This window comes from Pinus tabuliformis, chromosome 1_1 (assembly GCF_031772625.1).
Source record: "Pinus tabuliformis cultivar Carrire ecotype Pingquan chromosome 1_1, CPIR1, whole genome shotgun sequence".
In the NCBI taxonomy this organism is placed as follows: Eukaryota; Viridiplantae; Streptophyta; class Pinopsida; order Pinales; family Pinaceae; genus Pinus; species Pinus tabuliformis.
The window spans coordinates 667,080,159-667,100,320 of NC_142297.1; the positions used below are offsets into that span (position 1 = coordinate 667,080,159).

The 20,162-nt window shown below is 37.1% G+C and overlaps 1 pseudogene; it reads left to right on the forward strand.

Moving 5' to 3' along the window:
- The first annotated feature begins 16,750 nt into the window (after positions 1-16,750).
- On the forward strand, positions 16,751-18,023 carry LOC149215166 (uncharacterized; annotated as a pseudogene).
- Positions 18,024-20,162: the final 2,139 nt, after the last annotated feature.

Here is a 20,162-nt window from a genome sequence, read left to right on the forward strand (position 1 = left end):
ACCAAGTATGCACATTTTTGTGCATTATCTCATCCATTTAAAATGAGTACAGTTTCTACTGCATCTATGTAAACAATTCAAAAGACACATGGAAACCCAAAGATTATTGTAAGCGACAAAGATCCCATTTTCACTGGAAATTTTTGGACAAAATTATTTTCTTGTCTTGGTACTCAATTAGCTCATAGCTCAGCTTATCATCCTCAATATGATGGGCAAACTGAGATAGTAAATAAATGTTTGGAAGGATATCTTTGTTGCTTTGTATCTGATAAACATACACAATGGGTCAAATGGTTGCCTCTGGCTGAATGGTGGTATAACACTTCCTTCCATACTGTAACAAAAGTGACCCCATTTATGGCACTTTATTATATCATCCACCATCCATCACATCATATTTAAGAGAAAATTCTAAGGTTCAAGCAGTGGAAGATCACATCGAGCATCAACAACAAGTTCTCCAACTCTTAAAGGATAACTTCACCTTGGCGCATAATAGAATGAAACAACAGGCAGATCAACATCGCAACGAAAGAAGTTTTGATGTAGGTGATTGGGTATTCCTACAGCTACAACCATATAAACAAATGTCCCTCAAGCAAGCCAAGAAGGATAATAAATTATCACCAAAGTATTATGGTACGTACAAGTTGTTACAAAAGATAGATACTATGACATACAAATTGGAGCCTCCTGCAGCTTCCCGAGTGCACCCAGTTTTCCATGCTTCATGCTTAAAGAAGGTTATAGGTGACAAGCTTCCAGTTCAAACAATATTTCCAGAACTTGATGAGGAAAGAAAAATCATATTGGAACCTGAAGCAGTAAAAGAAACAAGAACTCGACAGCTACGAAATCAATCAATTTCAGAGTATCTCATCAAGTAGAAGAACTTACCCGTTGAAGATTCCACATGGGAGGATGAGAATTTTATACAGAAGCATCCAGAACTACTCAAGCGTTGAGGACAACACTTTTTTGAAGGAGAGGGGCATGTTAGGTCCCTATAATACTAGTGATTCCCCCATTACTATTGTTATTGTATCCCTTATTATTATTGTTGTGCCCCTATTGTCCCCATATTGTTATTATTGTGCCCCATAGACTCCTACTATTGTTATTTTTGTGCCTTTATATTATTATTGTTAGGTCGGATTTGGTTATATTGTGACCCCTTAGACTCCTATATATAGAAAGGAGGTTTTGCCATTTGAATCATCTAAGAATTGTTCATTTGTGTAATGTAAAGGAGGTTTCCCCCTCGAAGAGGCTTATTTCTAAGGCGTTGATCTATCTTTTCTATCTTTTTGAGTTGGTTTCATAACAAGCACACCTTATCACTATTCAATATGCTCTGCCACTTCATAACACACATCACACTCCCTGACGCACATTGGCACTTGGCACATGTTGGCACTTAGCAAGTCTTAGCATGTTTGGCATGCATTAAGACGACTTGGTATGTCTTGGCATCGTTTAATATTAAAGTTATTTGAGATAAATTATTGGAAACTAGATGAGAAGAAACAGAGGAAGATTTGGCACTTAGAATGCATTGACACTTGGGACTTGGCACCTATTGGCACCTATTGTTGGTGTGCCTAGCATGCCCCTCATGGAAAAGGTAAATTGATGACTTATTAACCCTATTATGTGCCCATTTCCTTGTATTTTAACTTGTTCCTCCGTTTTGTTGCCTTGACAGTCCCTGGCATGCATTGTCACACCCTTGTACATCTTGGCATGCCATAGCACTTGTCATATCTTAGCTTGTTTGACATGTCTTCGTACTATCTAGCACATGTTAACATGCCCTAGAATTCCCTAACACACCTTGGCAGTCATGATATCACAACTAGCATTACATTTTTCCATGACTTGGGAACCTTACATTCACTAGAACACCTTGGTGCTCCCTAGTTGTCATGCCCCTATTATCGTCCACAATGTCCCAGGCTGATGAGGAGATCGATGGGGGTAACCACAAACAAAGATTTTAGTTTGGTAGATAGCCCTACCAAACCAGAGAGGGCTCTCTCTATGAAATCATAGCCAAGGGATGATTGGAATGTAAGGTATTTTAGCCTAGATAACTAGGCTTAGGTGGGTTTTGGAAAATTTAGGGTTTTGTTTCTAGATAAGGGAGAAAAACCAGGTAGCTAGGTGAGAGGATCAAATGGTTACATCAGAAAAGATATAAAGGAGCAAGGTAGCATTATATTTGTGATGGATCTTAGGGTTTTTCGGTGTAGTGTAGTGTTTAGAAGAAGAAAAATGTCTTCATGAGCATGAAACATGAATTCATTAAGCAAGAAAGAAAGTAACACAATGATTTTTCATCAAAAGAGAGCTTTATGCAAAGAATTATGTTTATAAAATGTAAGGAAAACCATTAAAGAATTTATGAATGGAAAGAGAAGATGAATATCTTTCATATAAAGTTATAACAGAGAAAAAAAAGTATCACAAACTTACTGCACATGAATTCCTAGATAATAGTTGCAAACTGTGTCCTTTGATTTCTAGAAAATGTCCAAGTACAAGCTACAATAGTTCTCTCCTCTAAAATCCAACCCATTCTATCACTGAGAAACTGATACATAAAGACCAAAACAAAATCTCCCCACTCTCAGGGGTCAAATCCATGACTCTAATAACTGTTCCATGAGGTGTTCTAACGAAACCCTAATGTCTAGGGAAGTTAAAAACAACTTCTACAATTAACTTTGACTCCAACCTTTCTCATAAGTGAGGTCAAATTTACATCAAAACAACTTACAAAGACTAACCACCCATTATTTACATTTAATTTTACCCCTCACATTCATCTACTTCACCCTTTTGACTTTTACCAAAGTCAAACTAGGAATTACAAAAAATTACACAGTGAAAATTTTACAAAAATCTCATAAATTTCCAGGTGTGCAGTGAGCTGTTGGAGGCCATTTTTGAGTGCCTTTCTGAAGTCCAAATCTAGATCTAAAGCCTTTTCTGGAAATACAGGAGAGTGTATATGTCTTTAGAGTAATTTTCCACTCAAAATGACCCATTTTTGGCTGAGATATGGCCATTCTCCCAAGGTGTCTCCAGGTGCACAGTGAAATGGAAAAAGAGGGGCAGAAAGGTGATTTTTGGCTTCTTTTTTGCAAATTTCTCAAAAAATGAGCCCCAGAACAGGAAAGTGGGAAAATGGGCTTTGAGAGGGTGTCATAATATTTCAAAAAATTCTGATTCTTCGTCATTTAGATCCCTAGGAATAAGTGCAACGTGAGATCGCTGCACTCCGAGACATAAAATTGCCAAAAAATTGCAAGTCTATTACTAGTCTGCACCAAAACACAAAATTTTCCCCAAATCCTCCCAAAATTATCTAGAGGTGCCTCATGAGGTATGTTATGAAATCATGAATTCATCAGCAAGCAAATATAACTTACCCTTCTCCTCTTGGCTGATTAGGGTTTCCTTGAGTTTTTTATTCAACTACTTGATTTTGACCTTGGCAACCTGATTCCTTGTGTAATAATGGATGGCCATTTTCTTTTGAAACTTGTTATCCATGTTGGCCTTTTCAAGGAGCTTCTCAAGGTGGAAATTTACTTTTTCAAGCCAAAAATCCCTATTCTCATTTATTTCCATGGCAATCCTATCTTCAAAGGGAAATTCTTCCATTGGTGGCTTTTGTTCTCTTTCCCTCTGAAGTGCCTTCCTAAGATCTATTGTACTTGGTATCTTCCTTGCCACATTTGCTTCATGTTGCTCAGTGTCCTCATGGTCCGCCACTTCCTTGCCTTTCATATCTTGTTTCTTGGCTTTAAACTGCTCTTTCTCTATGACTAATTGTTTTGCCTTAAGTTGAATGTTTTCTTGCTCAAGGAATGAAATGATGAATTTGGCCCTTTCCAAATTGTCCTTGGTCTCCATGATCTGAGAATTCTTCTCTTTGATGACTTGTTGCAGGGTTTGATTCTCATCATGTGCCTCCAGTTCAACTAGGTCAAAGTCATGCTCAATGCACTCCTCATCATGCAAAGAAGCCTCATGATGTGATGGTGATCTTTGTGCTGATGATGTAGTAGGCTTGGCCCCTTCCTCAATTTGAGGAGAAAACACAAGCCTTCTTCCTCTCTGATATGTCTTGGTCACCTCAGGCCTAGGTGCCTTGGAAACCTCATCATGTTTGCTTGATGACCCCACCTCCATGGGATGTACTGACATGGTTTGGTGCTGTCTTGGTGAAGTGGTTATATGCATTTTCAAGGCTGCCTCAATGAAGGTGTCCCATGTCATGTTCTTCTCTGTCAACTGATGGAGTACTATAACATTTATCAGGCTATGGTGAAAGAGGCTAGGATAATGCACTTTTCCTTTCAATTTCACCCTTTCAGACATTTTGGTTAGGCTCCTATACAAGTAGCTTGACAAATTTAGAGACTTGACAACTGTAAAGTGCATGAGCAGTCTTATGTGGTATTGATATAGTCTGGAAAATCTGCCCTCACAGGTGAAGAAGTTCATGACAACCTTCATCAAAGGTGCATATCTCTCCAACAAGTATTTGAATGGGAAAACATGTGAGTGAGCTCCTTTGTATTGTGATTTCAAGTAGGGTTTGTACTCTTCTAGGTCTAGGTTCATGCCTTTGAACCAATTTTAACCATGGTTCGGTATGCATCTAGCTTGAGATATGGCATCCACTGAAAACATGAAATTGGTCCCTTCAATTGTGATCTTTTCTTCCTTAAAGGTGAGGGAAAATATACATGTGAGATGGTCATGGTAACCTACTTCTTGCACTCTTTGACAAAACCCTAAAAAAATGACATCTTCAAAGCATTTCATGACAAATGGGGTGGAAGTGATTTCATTGCAATTAGAGTGCTCAAACCTCAGTATCTTTCCCCCCTTTTTGTACTTCCTCTTCTCTGATGGTGGTGAGTCAGGCTCCATACTTCAAACCCTAGGTGAAAGGCAAACAAAAATAGCGAAATTTGCTGCTGTGAGGGAATGAGGTGGTATGATGGACTTAGGAGTTACCTAAATTTGTAAGGAAATTTAGGAGGGTAGGGGATGATGTCAGTGAGTAGGGGAAAAAGGAATTTTGGGAAATGAGTGAGAGGAGGGGGTGGAAAAGGCCAAAACACATGCCTATCCTAGAAAGAGATAGGGTAGATTAGGGTTTAGAGGAAAATGATAGAAAATGAGGGGATAAGGCTTTGTGATGGATGGAAATGGTGTATTAGCTGCAAAAAGAGGTGTAGGGACAAGGAATCTAGGGTTTAGGGTAGAAACTCGTCATTTGAGGATCAAAACCATGAAAATCATGTAAACCCTAGAAGAATAAGTATTTGATCATTTTCTTGCCATATGAGGCAAAGGATGGCATGAAAATGATTAAACTTAGTTATTATAGAGCCTGTAGGATGAAATGATTGAAGAGGAGCTTTGAAAAATGAATTTTGGCAGTCAAGAAACAATTTTGGACAACTATGCCCCGTGCATAGCGAAGGCTTCCTGTGCGCAAAGCGCTATCTAGGTGCACAACAAAAGCTCTCTATGCACAACGATAGTCAATTTTTGCTAGTGAGGGCTATGGAATCACAATTTTTTGCAAAGGAGAGGGGGGAGCTCGATGCTAGGATGGTAGAAAAGTGCCAATGAGTGTGAATGAGCTCCTCCATGTGCTTTTATAATTTGCTTTTGGTGTCTAAGTGATTAATGAGGTAGGATGGCCCACCTCACCAATTCAAATTCTTTTTGAGTTTTGTAGTCTTAGGACATCTTGTTGTAACTTGAGAACCTTAGGAACATTATTACATCTAAAAACATAAATTTGAAATCAAGTGTTATTGAACAAATTTACCTATTGCTACTCCTCATTTGCCGGATTTATACATGAAATGAGTGATTTTGTGACCTTAACCCTAATGACCTAATGGTGACACTGAGCTGAATGGAGACCATGATGATGTGACTGAAGTGATATTAATGATGTTCTCATGATGGCAGACTCAATTGAGTGATGAAAGTGACTGAGATATGAAATTTTTGAGAGAGTGGAAATATCCCTAGACACACTAGCCAGTGACCAAATTTTTATTTGAAGACTCACTGAAATGACAAAAATTTGACTTAACATCCTAAAAACACATTGTAAGAGCATATATGATCACTGGTGACAGGCTGAACTGACTAACACTAATGCCCTCATAGATAACCTTACTTTTTTCGCAACTTGGGAACCCAACCAATTCATTAGAAAAACAATATTGTGCCCAAACCCAAAGTCTCCCTTTCTCTAAAATTTCTTTGTCCATGCCTTATCACAACCATAGGCTTGCCTCCTGCAAGTCCTATTATGAAATTCTCCTAAAGCACTTCATCCTTGGGACACATGGAATTCACTAACACTCCTTAGCACACAATCTTATTTGTTCATTTCCAAGCATTTTGACTTAGTTCTCCCTTGCGTTCCCCTGACTCTCCCTAATACTCCTCACCATCCATTGACATTGTCTGCCATGTGTTAGCACACTTTTTCACTCCTTGGCATCCCTGACACTCCTTAGCTATCATGCCAAATGATAAAGGTTTTGATTTAAGATAAGATGATCTAGTCCCACTGATGGAATCTTTTCATCATAGTTGTAAGGACGAGAAGAGGTTTGCACTGTGAAGTTTAGCTAGCAGGAAGGAATTCTTGGTTGAATCTAATCAAGTGGTAGTGGTAACATCATCCCAATTGGATAATGCTATATGTTGTATGAACTTTTTTGCACCCATTCTTGGTGCTTAGCTTGTTTTATGCCATAACAACTTATTGTTGTCCCTTAATGGAAGACAAGTAAAACGTAGATGTCGGGCAATCTCTATCTGTGCCTATCAGAAAAGGTTAGAGAAACATCTAGACACACATAGGAGGAGTACACTCATCCCTAACATATATGGTATGGGTTTCCTACGCCTAGGCCAAGGAGATACTTATCAACGATGTAAATTGGATTTGATGTGGAGACTATGAAAAAGAATAATATCATATGGCACATTAGACACACTAAATGAGTTTGAAACCCTCCTCTTGCATAGATACACACCTTAAGACAAGGTGAAACCATCATACATCAATAGGATACCCTTAATGGCTTTGACAAGCCTCTGACCTCCCTCCATATAACACTTGACGGGTTGAAACCCTACAGCTGGAAGTAAGGAAGGAAGGATGGGTTCACATTTTGGTTTCGGATCATCATAGTTGGATGGGGAAAGTCCAATGTCTCGATGCAAGTTTCATCGAGCCTCTCAATCGAAGGCATCTTGCCACTATTATGGAAGCCACCAGAAATGCCAATTTTCCCATTTGATATCGCCAATGTGGGATTTCCTCATTGAACCACTCAAAATTAGGTTTTGACACTATGGAAAAATGTGAAACAAGAGGGATCTACTGGAGTAACTATCATGCTAACTATTTGCAAGGAAAGAGGGGTTCGCATAACAAACCATAACAGTAGGCAGGAAGGAATTGGTGTTTTCATAGCTCTCAACCATAACTGCTCTCATGGTGGATAGTTTAGTTTAACCACCCCATCAAATATGCGGCTACTAAAAGCCTCTCCTATTTGTTTTGTTGAACCTCACTAATTTCATGGGGAACAACACTTTTAGCTATCCAAACAACCATACGGAAAAGCTCTAGCTCCCTCGACCTCAAAGAAAACCAAGGGGATATGGTTCACTTACAACCTAACACTTATTGGCCTAAGACAACTAACTGATAGTCCTACTTGATAGTGCAAATAAAACACCTATATGGTTGAACCTACCTAGTATCCTCCACGAAAATATAGGTGAAAATTAGGTCCCCCAAGGGGATATCCACAAGCTCATGCAACAACCTTACACCTGGGCATGTGGGGACCTGAATCCTGAATAACTCTATTGCTTTCTTATTGGAACCTCTCCTATCAGTGGTTGTGGAACCTCATCTAGAGACACGACCTTCCTTATGGTACAATCAGCTGCCAATGGATATACCGTTTGAGGTGTTGACGTTTCGACTCTATCTTGGTCAGTACCTACCACCTCATCCTATTTGGCCGATTGAAACTCATCACCTATTGTTTGAACTTCGTCTCTAATTAAAGGAATCATGGAAAGAACTAATATGTTCATAGAAAATAATATCTACTTTATATCATCCTATGAAGAATGTGATTCATCTGACCCTGCAGAATTTGGGCTTACCTCATCATAGTGGTCACAATGGGGATATGGCCACTTACCCACACAGGCTCTCATGTTGCTGCTGGTAACGCCCAATCGATTTACCATGGGTTCATTCACCCTTACCTGGTAAGAACTTAAATCCTGAATAGCTCTTCTCGATGATGTGGGAATTTCCTCAGAACAATCAAATTGACATATTTTAGTCTCCCTTCATCAATAACCATGAGAATAGGAAAAAAATATAGAGAAAAATATTTGGATATTTCCCATTATTCCCTTTCCATTAGATAGAATGGTGATGAGACCTGAACCATAGACCTGGTGAAAATAGCAGAAGCTGGAGTTCAGGATGGGTCTTTGGAGATGGACGGACTAACCCAGCTGAACTAATTTGTATTAGTTAACTCGGATCAAGGTGCTAAAAAATGGCCTACTTGTAGTATGGGAGGAGGGGGTCTTGGCAACTTACCATACATATTGGTGTTTTGGAACCTCCTCTTGGTGTTCCCTTATGAGAAACACTGAAGCTTAGGCCTGCCTGGAAACTCGTTTTGGAAAACCTATTCATGCGGGAGATCCCAAGCACTAAGAAAGTTTTGGGGATCTGTCTGTCCCAACCAAATGTAACATGGGGAGGACATGGATATTGTGTCTAGTGGGTTACACTTTGGATGAAGCGTTGTGGTAGCGAAACTCCTATCAATGGTTTTAGAAACTCATATGGAATAGATCTTGACCAATACCAGGCCACAAGAGGTCATGGGGAATGGGTGGGTGCCTAAGAGATCACATACCCCTCTTGAATAGGTAACGTTTTGAATATGTGGTCTAATAAACAAATGAACATTGTGAACTTACTTCGAAATTCAAGTTGTGCACTTAGGGCTAATTTTGTAAGGTCTAGCTGCTATGGCAGCGTCTGAGTCTAGTGGAGGAACTTTTTTGGTTCCGTTAAGTAGTTAAGTTCTCACTCTAACAGATAAGGGAAAACTAGGAGATACACTACCTGAGATCTAGGCCATAAATTTAGGTCAAAAACTACATAGTTCGAAGGCCTACATAGAGAGTGTATCTCCATGATTTTCTTTAGTACTGGCCCACATACATATGGAATGATTGATTCCTATGTACAAAAGGTAAAGGTAAAAGCCTCCATGGCTTCCTATATTCACATAACAATGTGGTTGTTACTATGGTTGTATTTCCTCTCCATGGTTCCTTCGGAAGTCAAAAGGCTTCTGGCCTTCCATGACTCATGCTTGGTTCATGATTTATGGTTAAAATCCACAAAGCTCTTACTTTTCCATGTTCTTGGTTCTTGCCTTCCATGGTTGTTCTGTATTGGTTCTTTCAGGAGCAAGGCTGCTCCGTTAAGCCCTAGCTTCTGCAATAGGTGTGGTATGTATGTGTTCATTAGATCTATTGAGTGCTCACTGGGATATGGATACCACTTTACCACACGCAGTTAATCTACCACGAGCATGGGCTCACTCATTCTGGTTACTGAACTAATATGGGGAAAATGGCCCACCCACACAGATTACACTACATCATAGTGCAACTTAGATTAGAAGAGAATGTAGCTACATTCAAAGGGTAGGGTTTGAAAGCACAATTTTGATAGTAAATGTGCACCTTAAAACCCTTGCTTAATTTGAAAGAAAGAATTTAAAAGTCTATTGAGTGTGAGCTAGAGCCTGTGTTGCAATAGCCATCATAGCCAGACCTGGAGCCATAACTGGAGCCATAGCTAGACCTAGAGCCATAACCAGGAGGGACGTAGCCACCTGAGCCAAGGAGAGTTACAGAAAGCTTAGAGATCATACAATGCCTAATTATACTGGGTATAATTTAAATTGAACAATATAATAAAAAAACATGATTGAAATCAAACTTTTATTTTTATTTTTACATTAAATATGGAACATAAAAAATAAACATTGATTTCTTTTTACATAAATAGAAAACATTAATTTAAAAAACACAATCATAAAACAATAAAATATATATTTTCTTGTTCTAGAAACCTTCCACCAATGCAACTATGCACCACACAAAATATCTCCCCGTCCACCCTTCTCCACCCTATGCCTGTACACGGCTCCATCCAACGTTGGATGGGAATACCAACAGGCACAAGTTTTGACTAGGCCACATGCAAAATATCCACTCAGACATCAACAATTTTTTGGTTTCCTCCCTAAGCCCTCATTTCCAGTTTCCATGGGCCAACGAGGGTTTTGGCTCACTATTTTCGTTTGCACCCTTCATCTGCTCCATGGAGCTTCACATCCACAGTTTCATCTGTCGAGTTGCATCATGAATTTAGTTTGCATGAGGATTTAATTTGTTGACATGCATCATGGTTTCATGTGCTGAGCTCCAGATTGTAATTTTATTGGCCGCTAGCGAGTTCAATCTTGGCAGCCATGGATGAGGCGTCATCCAAGAAGGAGTGTCTCCACAAGGCATTCTTGGAGTTTCATTCCCATTCTTCGACCTTGGTAAACTTCAATGTCCAGTGAAAGGAGCTTGAAGACCACTTCAATGACTTGGAGAAGTGCATGTAGAAGCGCTTCGAAGAGCTGAGATGTGCCGCAGACCCGACCAAGCTGGTTCTGCAGACCCTGAAGGGATTTTATCCAGACGATAAATAGACTATGAAAATTGACACACAGAGACATTCCTGTGTTTTTCTCTTGGATTCCCTTCCTTTTGTTTTGTCGCCAGACGGGGTCTCCTCGAAGGCGAAAAAAAAGGCTCAGAAAATTGTTGCTAAATGGAAATTTAGGGTCACTGGAATGATAAGCTTTGGATCCCTTATCACTATTGGAAGGATCTGACATGGAAGTAGATCTGCGAGTGAAGGAAACAGATCCTGAGCCTATGAAATGGATCCTGAAACTTCTAGTGCTTTTTTTACCATTGATCTCCTGATTTTTTTTAATGAAAATATCTTAACAGTAAAACCCTAGACCCCATTTCTTGTCAAGGTTTGATGTATCCTCATGTCAAAATATTGTCTCGACATTTGATCTATCAAGGTATTCTCTACTTAGGAAATGGACAAGGATCCATGAGTAGTTTTTTTATTGGCTTGTTTGTTGAGCAATAATTTTGATGTGAATGTGTCAATAATAGGTGCATATATAGGTGACTGCTTGTGACCTCATATTCTCAATGAAGATGCCAAACCTCATCTAGAATTTGAAGTGATAAAGATTTGAACGAAAGATTCTCAGAAAGCCCACAAGCTTAACCCATTAGAGTTTCAACGGGAGGTCTCCTTGAATGAGTTATATGATCTCTGAGGAAGTTTAAAGACAATGGAGTGATCTATAGTAGAATATCTTCAAAAAGCCTTACCTCAACAAATTAGGAATTCTAGCTTTTGCTGGGAAAAGAAAAATCCATGCAATGACCTGGATTCACAAGTTAAAGACATATTTTCAATGAAACCAATGGATTAAGAAGACATGACCAATTTTCCAGTACTCAAATTAGAGGGATTCAGCTATGATTGGTGGAATCAATGGATACAGTCTATACCAGAGGACATTTCCATTGGTTATGACACTTCCGAGGAAAAAATTATATCTGCTTTTTTTTTTTTTTATAAAACGGTTGCCGACGACTTCCTTCAATAATTTTTTTTAAGACTCTTGATAGGAGCTTCGATAAAGCAGTGGAGGTGATATTCTCCCACCAGGGTTCATTCCCTCATGTACATGTTAGCCCCGCATGAGCCATCAAGAACAACTTCCGCGTAAATGGTCCCTGGTGCAAACGACCTTTTGCCTCGATGTTGACTTTTGCCTCATTTTTTATTTTAATTTATTTTATTATTTGACAACAATTTTTAATTCAAATAACATCTTCTGACAAAATATGGATCCATGCACTAGTAGAAAATAAGAAATTAGTGACTAAGTGACTAAAAAAGTTAGTTACCACAACTTTTCCAAGTGAAATACTACAAAAAATGAACAATATTAGGTGACCCAACTAAAAATGACTAACAAAAATGACTAATTTAGTTTTGGGTTAAAATATATGACTAGCTAATAAATAATACAACTATAAATGACTAACGCAAATGACTAATTTAGTCTAGGAACGAAAATATGACTACCTAACAAGTACTACAATAATTATGAATTAGTGGTTTATTTTAATCACTTTAATTTTTTCAACAATCTAAACATAGAAGTGATAGGGGATTTAGAAGTTGTTATAGATTGGCTGAAAGGTTATACTTCCTTAAAAACTTGTTTATTATGTCAATAGACGATTGGAGTTATGAAGATTATTAGAATCTTCAAGGTTATATCTTTTGATCACATTGATAGGAATTCAATTTAAAGGTTGATAAATTATCCAAAATGGGAGTGGGCTTATAGCCGGGTCACATATATTATGAAGAATACTTACAAGGAGAAACGTTGGTTAATTAGTAGATGACACATTTCCTTTAGTTGAAGACTTAACTTTTCATGCATATTTACATTTTTTATTATCAAGGTTATATCCATTGAACTTAAGATACTAGTTTTTAACTTGGATATCAAGTTATTTATGTAGTTTGAATGTATATTATGAATATAACAATACTAGATTTTTATGAAATTGTTTTGAATCCTATTGAGAGTATCTATTCTACCAAAGTTACCTATGCCTTATATACTATTTTTGCACACACCTATACATATAGGCACAAACACAAGAATAAATATATCACTTAAAGACTTAAACCTTAGAAGGAATAATAACACCACTTTTCTTTCATTAACTCAATTAAACATCCAATAACTCCAAACTTACTTAAAATTTTAAATCCCATTTAATATTATTCAAACTTAAAAACTCCTATACATGATTATTGATTCTCAAATGAAAAATCAACTAAGATTTTTCGAGAAGGCTAGGTATCTAATATGTCGAAAAAAGATAAACATCACTAAGCTCTTTCAATGACATAATCTCATCCATGAGATCTATATGTTACTCAACTCACGCTTTAAAATTGTGAATTGCCCACTAATATTACTTTAAAACCATATAATCTTATAACAAAATTCCTTTTCCTGATGATGAACCACAATTGAGGGTTCAAAACGTTGACCTCAGTCCCATAAAACATTGTTGTGATTAATCCGGAAAAATTATCATTCATCATTATGAATAATAGAAGCCCAAATTCAGAAAAATTCCTTCTCATTAACAAAATCAAATATAAAACTTTAATTAAAATTAAATTATTTTGAAATTCAACAAAAGCCAAAAACAGTGTTCCACCACCCACAAATCGATTACACAACAATACATCATCTTTGTTTGTGCCAAACACATCAAATTTGTAATGAGAAAAGAAACCATTAATTAATGATGCCCGTTGAGAACCACTCCCACCCAGGGATGGAATTTGATGTACATTTTTCCCGTCATAGGGCATTTTTCCCATATTTGACGTCTAGAATTTGTGGATGTATGTTTTTCATGACATTCTTGAAATGGTGTAACCCGTATTTTTGACGTTTCAATTTTTTTCCAAAACGTCATTATGCCCATTTATTTTCAGTTTATTTTCCATCTACCAATTCAATCCCATATGAAAGCCTACAGTCGCATATCTTTGTCTGCAGTTTCTGTATAGCCCATTAAACATTAAATGAAATCCTATGTCCATGTTACTGCAAGTCACGCTTCGTTTACGTTAATCTTTTTATTGTTGTCTGATACCTAGAATTCCATGGATTTATGAAAAATACATCACTTCTAATTCCTTTGATGTTTTCATAGTTTCTCATGTTGTTGTGGTCCTACAATTAAGGATAGAGATCATATATTAATCTTGAAATTGAAGGCCTCATTCTTCTTTGGCATATTAGGGTTTCATGCTCGATCTCTCTTCTTATAACTCCCTACAATGAAGGATAGAGATTATATATTAATCTTGAAATTTCAGGCCTCATTCTTCTTTGGCATCTTAGGGTCACATGCTCGATCCCTCTGCTTATCAATCTCTCAAAGAGGGAGATGTCCAATTTGTATTTCGTGTGTAATTCATATTCCGCAACAAAAGGATGCAACTGTAAGTGATCGCCGAGGAGATGTTGAGTGAAGGAGTTGATACAGGGAAGAACATGTGCCTTCAAAACCTTGATGACCCCTTCTATCACCACTATTTCAGCTTGCAATGCCTAGAGGAGGACATAATTTTGAGCAACCCCAGTGGTCGTCATTCCCACAAATTTTGCTTTTCTTAAATATTTGAGGTTGGGCTTATGATCATATTGAAGTAGCCCATCACATATTTCTTTGTATCTCTCAGATAGATTGTTCAGTTCCTCCCCAGCCTTTTCGTTGGCTTTCTGCAACTAATGATTATGCAGCTTGATCCTTGATTTTTGGGGAAACAACCATAAATACTGGGAACTAAATATGTTGTCTAGAGATATCTATGTTGAAGAAGATTTATTCAACACTTTCTGCTTCCCTTTAAATTTCTCGTCACCTTTATCGACCACTAATTCATCTCTCGTCCCTTTCTACCATACCTCTCAGAGAAGTTGAACACTTGTTGATTTTACCTTACACATTGGTACACATTAATTCATTGTCCCTATCATGAAGTCTTCCAGAAAGAACATTCAACCTTGGCTTCAACATTGAATTTTTGAATCGCCACTGATTCGAACAATATTTTTATCTACATAATAAATGGATTCCAGGAACTGATTTAGTGCATGGTCGGTATAACAAATGACCATAATAGGATCAAATTGTATGTTAGATAGGAGGATTCTAGCAATGGTCAAACCAATATAGGTTTTCGCAGTTCCAGGAGGGTGCTATAATGGTCAGCCTCTTTGTTAGGCCCTGCTTCATGGCTTCTATCTAGCTTTCGTCTAAGGTGGAATTCCACTCAGGCCATTTCTACAAAATGTGGAGTGTGCTTCTGCCCAAACAATTTTGGATCCTCAGAAATGCACATTCTAAATTATATGCATCCTTTAATTTCCACTTTTCTAGATAACCTGGCTCTATAGTTTGGAGTTCTAATGATAGAAAGTGCTCCCCGAAAGGAAGCACTTTTATTTTTGGGTGTTGAAGACATTTCAAAATATGGACATAGGTATGAAGCTTCTTTAAATGACAATATGAAAGAAATGACCCAAATATTCCTGTAAAATGTAAAGAAAATTCAAACAAAGAGCGAATAGGGACCAATGGATGTGCCATTTCCAAACTTCTCAATTACTTCATCAGGGCTGGCTGCCCCACACTCAATCTAAGTAATCTGCCCAATTTTTGCAGCCATAGTCATCTGAGAAAGCAAATCCTCAACTCTTGCTTCAATGGATTGGCCATGGTCCATTTAATTGTTTAGTCTTGTGAATTTAATTGGAAATATGTTATTGCACTTTGCAAAAATTTCAAAATTTAGTGCAAATTGTATCTTTCTAACAAAGTTTGGAGATGCATTCTAATGAATCTTGATATCTCAGTGAAAATAATAAATTTATGTATCATTTACTAGTACCATATGCACAACAAATGATACAATTAATTCAATCATAATTTTTGGTTTTAACTGAGGGAGTGGCATAAGGCACATTTAACTTATTTCGATTCAATAGAATTATAGAAGAAATTTGATTTATACTCTAAAAAATAACTAAGATGGAATGACATGATTAATGAAGAATGTGTTAATTACTTTGATTTTTAATTTAGTTTGTATATAGTGTATTAATTGTATAGTTTGCATGTAAAATTTACCTAAAAGATTAAAATGTAAAAATTAGTGTGATAATTATTAATATATTAAAGATCTTTGATTTGTATATATTTATTCTTCTTTTCTCAAGGAAGTGGTTGTAGTAGTGTTTTCATCCTCTGTCCATCAAGTTGGTTGTTTCTTGAATAGTGTCAAATATTGCAGGTGGTGGAGGCTTGAAGGACAAACTCACGGTTGCCCCAAAAACTCCAGGTTTTTATCTCTATAAGTGGTTGTTTATTCAAATTAGAATTTTGATATGGTAAAAAATGCAGAATTAAATTTAAAAAGAAATGTATTTAACATGTTTTATTGTTTTATTTATTCTATTTATAGGCAATTGTCTCCAATCTAAGATTATATTTTTTCTCAAAAAACCAATTATTCTCTACATCAATCAAATTAACTTGAATGAAATCATTCCATTAGTGATGGTCAAAATTATGAATTAATATATATAGAATATTATGTGTTAATTTTTTTTATTGCTTTTATTTAAAATGGAATTTTAATGTAATTGAAATGTAAATTTTTAATTTCTTCAAGAGAAAAGGTTCTTGAAGGGAAACATATAGATCGAAATTCTAAATTTCAACCCCTGCTCCTACCTTTCTAAGCATACCATTTACCTATTTGATGAAATCTGCTCATACCTTCAAGTTATCTTGTGAAGTTCTGGGCAAGGAGGGCTTAGGGCTTTAAACACAACAGATTAGACTATAGGCTCTCGGATTTTGGGGAAGAATGGCCGGTAATGAAGAGAAGGCGCAGTTTATGTTGAACAGGTTCTTGACATTCAAGAAATAAGAGAAGAATAAACACAAGGAGAGGCGCTCGTTCCTGGCCTCAGAATGCCGCGATCTTGCAGAGGCACACAAATGGAGGCAACAGATAATACGAGATATTGGACGGAAGGTCATGGAGATTCAGAACTCGGACCTCAGCCAACACTGCCTCCCAGACCTCAATGATGAGATCAACAAGCTGATTAGGGAAAAGGAGCACTGGGAAAATTAGATCGTAGAGCTTGGCGATCCTAATTATGCCAAAGTAGGGGCCAAGATGACAGACTTGGAAGGAAACTAGGTGGATGTGCACAGTGTTGTTGGTGCTACCATTTTGCACTAGCCACAAGACAGGTTTAACTCGGGCTTCACTATATCCCTGTGAATCTCGTTTTGTCCACTATTTGTTGCTGTTTTCTCTATAATTTATGGACAAAAGAGCCAAGGAAATATACAACATATTAAATGCGTGTTCAATATTACGATCAAAGCCTGTGACTCATCATAAGACTGAAAGTTAAAACTGAATCTATGGTGGGCACTAGGTATTACTACTATCTAGGCCGAACGATACCTCTCCTTTGTGTAATTTCCGGTCATCGCTATTTATTTCTGCCATCTGAGGGATTGGAATGTGATGGATCTCTTGTCGTGTAGTTAGATACGAAATTAGGGGATCCCTTGTCGTGTAGTTGAATGCGAATTAGGATAGCCTCGGTTAGAGATACTTCGGGGCTGCGAAATTCCTAGCCGTCCTCAAAGAGCTATTCGATAAAACCCCCGAGGAAAAGAAGAGGAGGTATACGTATGAGATTTACAAGTGAAACGATGCAAGTTATTATGGCTACAAGGATGACGAGGACGGGATCTTAGAGAAAGTCGAGCAACTCAAAGAGGAGGAGATGGCGGTCAGGGCGATGAGAGAGTGGCAGAGAATTGAGTTCGTCGAGAGGGAGGCTAGGTTAACAGTGAAGAGTGGGGAGGTCACTGCCGTTAAGTCGGTTATGTTCAAGGAAGAGGAGTATGTGGCAAAATAAATCGGAGAGCAGGAGAAGGGAAACCAACAATAGTTAGAGCAAGATTTTGTTTCCCATGTGCCCCTATCGGATGAGGAAGAGATTGAGCACATGGTTATGGAGAAGAAGAAATAGTAGCTTCTTATTAAATAAACGAGTGAGGATCTTCTGGAGGAGCAGTTCCAGGCCAAGGCAATGCTTGATATTAAACAATAAGGTATTCTATTGAAGCTTATGGATCTTCAAGATTTTTTCCTTTTCAAATGAGCTTCTCCTTTTCCATGAGGGTGCGGTTGTCAATGCTCCCATGAGGGTGGTGAATATTTTATGCATTTCATGTTTCAAAAAAAAGGACGATGTTGAATGTATATCCTTGGTGACTTTGGTAGAATAGTTTTCCTTAGACCTAACACCTAAGTGAAAAGAATCTATTTTATACCCTAAAGCATGTTTTGAAAAAATTTCACCATTCATCTCATCTTTGAGAACAGTTAGCACACAATTTACATAATAATTATTTGATAACCTGTTTAAAATTTGAACGATTCCATCCCAAGTGCATTGGTTTAAACTTAGTGTTAGATTAGTTGTGATCATTAGGTATATATCTATATAGTGTTTTAGTAGTTTTGTACTCTTAGTTGCCTTTAGTATAGTCTATCTGCTAGTGAATTGTGTCTCTTATTTGAAAGGTTAAAGTTCACATGTGATGTTTCTTTTTGTATTTAGACATTGTCACTCATGTATTATTGTGATTTGAAACAAAAGTTTTCACACTACACAATTTTCCACCATTAGTAAGTTTTAATCTCTCATTTAGTTACAAGAATTGATTTTATTTCTCATCATGATTCTCTACTCTTGGCTTATATTATTTGGTGTTATAGCTTGAATATATGATGATGTTATTAGCTAAATTGAAGTCATCAAATCTTTTGTGAACTTGGTGGTTTTGTGTCATTCTCGAATGGTAAATATGAGTATGACATCTAAACAGTTGCCATTCTTTAATTCAGATTTGATTTTATTTTTTTACAAATATAAGAATCAAGTTATAATTTATAAATATATATTTATGAAAAAGTAGGATTTCACACCCTGTATGTCTCTTTGGACATTAATATAATAATTGTATCTTATCTTTGCTCTCGGGTTGTGTTGCATGCATTTGTCCAAAGAAATATCTGCAAGTCTTTTTCATGTGTCATGACCTTAGTAGCCCCTATGAGGGACTTTTTCTCGACCGCCCTATTTTTCCCTGGGTTGTAAAGAGATGCAACTCTCTCTTGATTTCTTCCTTCTTGCAAAAACCCTTGAACTCCTTGGAGGTATACTCTCTCACATTGTCCAATCTCAAGACTTTGATATTCATACTTGTGTGGTTTTCAATCAGAGCTCTGAACTCCTGCAACTTGCTAAACACCTCATCCTTGATCTTTAATATGTAGACCCAAGTCTTATGAGAAGAATCATCAATAAAGGAAAGACAATACATGCTTCCTGTTATTATCGCTAGTAACTACCGACTTCAGTACAAAAAAGTTATACACTCGAGCTCAAGTTTTGACGGTGACAATCCAAGGGAAGGGTAAATATGTGCAATCAAAATATATATATCTATGTTTCACAGCAGCCTACATATTACTTTTCCTCTCTTATCATGATGGTTCAACTTTGATTGGAAAATTGAATCCGGAAGGCACATCTATTAGTGAGCTATCAAGTGTTCTTGAGGGTGATCAAGATGGTCTGTTAAGGTCTGTTGGGATACATCATTGGAAGGAGTTCCTTGATGGAAATGGTTTTTTCTGTCTTCCTATTTATTTTAAAGTCAAACTCTCCACTCAATGTGTCTCTTGGTCCTATGGATCTATTTTCACAACTTCTGTGATTGTCTAGAAATTTATCTTCTCCATGGATTGGGCACTGTAAATTACAGGTCTCTCTCTAAGGACAACAATATTTCTATTCTTTTACATGATGATGGTAGTTTGAAGATATTCTCATTTAGAATGGCCAGTGTAACTCGAGGAGGATTAGATTTACTAATACATGATTGCAGTATTAATAGAGCAGGTGAAAAAGCTAGGTCCTGGTATCCTCAACAATACATCAAATGTTGGGATCAACCCAAAATTTACACTGGATTTTTTTGGAAAGGCAACCTACATTACTACAAATATTAAGCTTGGAGGTGATGTTATTTGAAACAATGATTTATGTGTTAAGATGAATTTAGCGTAAGAAGAAGGCTTCTTAGAGAGCCCCAACCTTATTGGATTTAAGGTTTATGCACTTTTTCTTCAATCATATTTATATATTTAATAATTACATCATAGTTTTCCTTCTTCTAGT